The sequence below is a fragment of the Euprymna scolopes genome, chromosome 32, assembly GCF_053919585.1.
Source record: "Euprymna scolopes isolate OS-2025 chromosome 32, ASM5391958v1, whole genome shotgun sequence".
Taxonomy (NCBI): Eukaryota; Metazoa; Mollusca; class Cephalopoda; order Sepiida; family Sepiolidae; genus Euprymna; species Euprymna scolopes.
Window position 1 is genome coordinate 56,134,131 of NC_136513.1, and position 6,078 is coordinate 56,140,208.

General features: G+C 36.3%; 1 pseudogene; it reads left to right on the plus strand.

The window, feature by feature from the left end:
• The first annotated feature begins 5,072 nt into the window (after positions 1–5,072).
• On the plus strand, positions 5,073–5,209 carry LOC145256585 (U2 spliceosomal RNA; annotated as a pseudogene).
• The last annotated feature ends 869 nt before the right edge of the window (positions 5,210–6,078 follow it).

The window sequence follows — 6,078 nt, forward strand, 5'->3', positions numbered from 1 at the left end:
CGTGCCATCTTTGATCCTATGAATTACTTAACACTCAGGATCGGAACTTCACTGATTCTTCACCGCCATCTTTGTTCAACATAATGTTTCAACACTTAACATAGAAATGTTACTGTAGCATTTATTGGGTAAATATCTACCAGTAATTTATTTTATTTTTGTTATTATTGGGACTCCAAAGATATAACTCTACCATGTCGGACTTTTTTTTCTTGTCCTCATTTAACGCTTGACACTTGTATTTTGTAAAACAATTTTGTCAATTTTCTGTAGTATGACATTGATTTTAAGTAAAAAAAAAATAAGTTAAATTAAATGAAAAGCAGTGGCCACCAGCAATTTAATTATTGAATTAAGTTTCCATTTTCAAGACTTAATAAAAATAAATTGAATTAAGGTAAATATGGCAGTGGAAAAATTTTATTTATCTTTTTCCCCGCTTATTATACATAAATATATATAACAAAATCTATATATAAAAAGGGAAAAGTGTGTGTGTGTGGGGGGTTGTGTGTGTGTGTCTTCCAAAAACTTTTGACACACATGACGGACCCTCACGAAACTGGTGTCGTTTTGAAGCTTGATCCTTTTTTTTTTTTACATGGAATTCACCACTTATCAAGGCCCAATGGCCACTCAGGGATAAGGTTTATTGTGTGTATAGTAATCAAAGGGATAGTGTAGCAATAGTATGACAATTGAAAAATTGACCCAAAACGCTCATTCCTTCACCCTCGACTCGGCCATTTTTTACAAGGAGGAATCGCATTTTTCGTCAACATGTTCGGAAGTCATCGTCTACGTTGGATTGACTATCCTTAATTTCAACGCTCTCGACTTCCGTTTGCGCGATGGACTCATTAGCTAAGACGTTACGTTTTCCGCTCTCCTTCCTGTTACGTGTTCGAGTCTACCTGCCCACTACCACTTTTTAAAACTCTCTTTCCACCCAAACTGCCTATTGTTGTTTTGCCCCCCCCCCCACACACACTACCACTTTTTTTTAAATTTCTCTCTCGGGGTTCCTTGCCACTTCCACACTCCCGGGTAACGCCGGATACCCCTACTTGTTATTAAATAAAACGTTAAAATTTTTCTTCTCGGTGCTTCTTCAGAATTTGAACCTAAACAAACCGACATTTTCCAAACTCAAGCTAAAGGACTTACCTCTATTTCAAGCTGGGAGAATGGGAGCTTGGCCTGCATTTCTCGAACGGTACTAATTTTTTTGTTGTCAAAGTGCCATTTTTTTCTATTTATGTACTTCTGCCATTTTTTTAGTTTTAAATTAGAACAAGAAAAAAGAAATTGTGGGCATGAGGCAATCGCCTAGAGGAGTCTCGACAATCGCTCTAAAATCGAAAATTATACAAAATACTGGGAGAAACCATTCCAATAAATATCACGATAAAATTTATGTGACGTTTCTGAATTTTTGAGATGAGGATTGGTTATTCGTATTATTTGAATTATTCGGGCTGCTGTTCTCATCTTCAGTGTGATTTTCACAACGTTTCGGTCGATGTGGCCCCCGACCTTCTTCAGGTGTATCTTTAGCTTGGAGAAAAATCAATTGTAAAAAGTGATATTCGCCTAAAAGTTCAATCCTTAGTGTGGGCGACCGAAAAATACACTTGTAAATTACTTAGGACCTCTATCCAGTCGTGGCTAACGGGACGAGAGCATGATACCCCCATGAAGCAAATGAAGCGTTCCGCTGAAAATTCTGCCCAAATTCCCGAGTTTGACAGAAATTATTCCCGAGTTCAAGATGAACCTGAAGAGGGTCGGAGGTTGCATCGGCCGAAGCGTTGTGGGGGGTACACTCGGCATGAGACCTGTGGTCCAATAAATCCAAATAATACGAATAAAATTTCTTTGTTATTTTTTTATCACTTTTTTGTTTTTGTTTTTGTTAATTAAAGTGCAAAATTGCAACGTGGCATGACCGTCACTTTTTAACTGTGTCTATAGTTCAAATCTCTGTCTGACCCACACGCTATCTGGTATCGTCACAAAGGGACAAACAAACAAAAATAGATAAATCCGATACGGCATTTATTCGTGATTCTTCTAAAACAACGCATTTCATTATTTTTCCAAAGTCTTTTCACACACACATGCTTTTTAAAAATATGTCTGTCGCCCCCCGATCTCCCATTTGTTGTAGCCTTTCTTTCAACTTTACACGTCAATTTTCCCGACGCGCACTTTGCTTCTCTGCTTCATCACGTACTATCTTTTTTCTTTTTCTTGTGATGCAAGATCGCAGACACTTACTAATTTGCATACGTGCTTCAACAGCTGCTGCTGCTGCTAATATTTTGCGAGCAATCTATCCTTCCGCTACTATTGATATTTTCACATGCGCTCATTCGCGCTCTGTTGCTAATTAATTCTAATTAGCTGATTAAACTATCTGACTCCATCTGAGTCATTTTGTTAGCAACTAAAGTTGAAAGAGGAAGGGGGATATGAAGTTCATTACATTGAAAACGTAATTATAATTAGAGAATAAAGAGAAGGTCGCATAGTTTCATACTGCAATCTCATAAGTAGAAATCTACGTATCCAAACAAGCTGGCTCTGTTTCCAAATCAATCATTTCGTTTCGTTATCTTTGTCCAAAATCTATCTTGTACTAAGATATTATAATTTCTTATTTAGAACGGAAGCATTTTATTTTCCTATATAAAAATAATGTAATCTTGATAGATAAAAATATACATCTCTTTTGTTTTTATTTTGTTTTGCGATCGACTACTTTTATTATCTCTACTATTTTTAAGAACCGAAAAAAGAACAACTTCGATCTCTTTATGCTTTTATGCAATTAAAGTGCGGCAGACATACTTATTTCACCAATAGCTTTTATAGCTTTGAATTTAGCAGATAATAATAATAATAATAATAATAATAATAATAATAATAATAATAATAATAACAACAACAACAACAACGACAACAACATCTTCTACGATTATAAATTCTCAAAGGAAAAACTGCGGTAAATTTAAAGCAGTTTCTGCATCATTTACATCAATTTCAGCCGAAAGCTCAAAATAATTCGGAAATTTTCACCAATTTCCATTTCCTTTTATTGATTGTAAATCAACCGTGCATACTATTTGCTGCCATGAAAATGTGTTTATTTTACCGGATTCGCCCATATCGGCGAAATCAACGAGCAAGTAGGAGAAAAATATTACACGCTTATATCTAATAAAAGTACAAAAATATCTCGAATATCAGTTGGAAAACTATACATTTCATTTCACTTCGCAATATAAATAGTAGACACTGAATTATGTTCAGAGAAGAAAATAAAATCACAGACTTGAAACAGCAAACACATTTATTAAACCGGGCGCAATTTTAGTTACAAACAGATGCATAAACAAAAACTTGTTTGACTACTGAAAGTCAGATCAAGCGATAAAAAATGTAGATGAAAAGTTATCCAAACTGTCGGGACCTGCGGAAATTCCACAGCGGCAGTAAAAATAATTAAGAATTAAAAGACATTTAACTTATTCTGGGTTTATTATATATTAAAAAACCGTTGTGCCAAGTAGAACCGACTTCTGGATTACGGCGATGTTGTACTTGATTTCCAAGAAGATTAATTCTTTCTTAAGATCATCTGGAATTGAGCCTTACCAACCTATAATGATTGGCACGATAGAAGTTGTCTATCCTCACCCTCACTTTTTGATTGGTCCATAGTTTCTGATAGTTCCATAGTTTCTCACTCTTGATATCGCTTGGGCAAGCCACATTAGTAATTATCTATTTATTGGTCTATTTATTCAAAACTACAATACCCGATTTCCTGTGAGTTATATCTCAGTTATACTGAACCATAAAATCCCAGATAATATTAACTTCCTCATTTTCCACTACCGCTTCTGAGTGATATTTGCACCAATTGTCCGTTACTTCGATTCCAAACTTTTGGCACAAACGCCAGTGCAAATTTTCACATACTTTGCAATGGCGTTATTGTCACTTTTTTTAAATCACAGACTAGCAATGTGTGAAACCGTTTCAAGAGTCGCAAAGCACAGCCTACACTCATCACAACAGTCCTTTCCGTAGATGTCTCTATTAATTGCATCTGTATTTAGTTCCTGTTGTTTAGCAGCAAATATAATATTTTCCTTCTCTGTTTTCAAGTCACATTTAGGCAGAAACGTATATGTGTCCTGACATTTTAGTGCCTTAGTATCTCGCTTAAACTGACCATGAAGTTTCATTTTTTCCAACTCAGCTTCGATACTTTCCTTGTACTTTTGCTTAACTTCTAATGATCTTTTATCTAGTTCTTTTTTCGCCATTGCTGCAAACAATACTTTATGACTGTTAGCCAACCCTTCATACCAATTGTCACTATCCAGCTCCCCTACTCCCCGGGGAGCTGGTCCCCATTTCCCCTTCACTCCTCACATTAAAAATCGGCTTTGTGCTTAATTTGCTCAGTGGGGGAGCAAATAAATACCAATCTCACATATAAGACCGTGGTTAATATAGGGGCAACCCTTCATACCAATTGTCACTATCCAGCTCCCCTACTCACCGGGAAGTTGGTCCCCATTTCCCCTTCACTCCTCACATTAAAAATCGGCCTTGTGCCTAATTTGCTCGGTGGGAGAGAAAATAAATACCCTTTTCTTTGCCTTTTGGACAAGATCAAAGTGTAGTATCTGTTCCGACAGATATTGCAAGCAAACACCATATGTGGGGGCAGCACCATATATAAGATCTTGGTCAATGTAGGGGCAACCCTTCATACCAATTGTCACTATCCAGCGCCCCTACTTCCCGGGAGAAGGTCCCTATTTCCCCTTCACTCCTCACATTAAAAATCGGTCTTTTACGTCATTTCCTCACATTAAAAATCTTTAATACCAACCCTACATATAAGTCCTTGGTCAATGTAGGGGCCACCCTTCATACCAATTATCACTATCCAGCTCCCCTACCCCCGGGGAGTTGGTCCCCATTTCCCCTTCACTCCTCACATTAAAAATCGGCCTTGTGCCTAATTTGCTAGGTGGGGGAGCAAATAAATACCATTTTCTTGGCCTTTTGGCTAAGATCAAAGTGTAGTATCTGTTCTTATTACATGCTGTACTTATGTTTTTAACTTTGTGATATAAAGTGGGCGATGATTTTTCTGTATTAATTTAATGTAAAATGATCACCCACTTTAAAACCAGTCAGTCTTTAAGCCATTCAAGTCATTCTCCAGATCATTCACGTTGTTTTTGAAGGATTCCAGTTATTTTTTTAAGCATTCAAGTCATTCTTAAGGTCATTCAATTCATCCTTAAGTTCATTAAAGTCATTTACTTGTTATTTATTTAAGTCATTTCAGCCCATTTTTCGGTCATTTTAGTTTATCTTTAAGAATTTCATGTCAATCCTACATTCACGCAATTCATTCATTACACGAGAGCACGCGACTAATGGCTATCGGCCTTGTTAATTTCTAAAATGAGGCATCATTACAGGTTGGAAGCGATCCACTAAATTCAATTTCATAAAAACGGCAATTTGGGCTCATATTAATATTCGGATATGAAATGTTGTTCTATGGCTTTCATAAAATCTCTCTTTCTTTTTAATTCTCTGCACGGTTAGAAAATTCGTTGTTATTTAGACGTATTCGATCATTAAGTTTTTATAAGAATCATCGTATCGGGCAGATTTCCTTGACTAAATTGACTCTTTCTACTCATGGGTTTATATCTCCCATGGCAGTAGGAAGATCTTCAAGTTGTAAGCCAGTGTTTTCTGTCAATAATTTTGTGTAAGTCTTGCCAGATCTTCATACTTAACGACTCCGTGTTTAAGATCCCACTATAGGACATCACTGCTAAGTCTTTCTTTTCTTCTGTAGCAATATCCGGCATATCGTGTTCTTCTTTCTCTTATTACTGAAGAGATCCTGGGCAACCGCCCATACAGTTAATGGTTGGGTATGTTTTGCAGTTTAAGTTTAACACTGCTCATAGCATTCTAGTGTAAATTTCATATAACTTTCAAGTTTACATATGAATAAAATAAAAAAGAAAA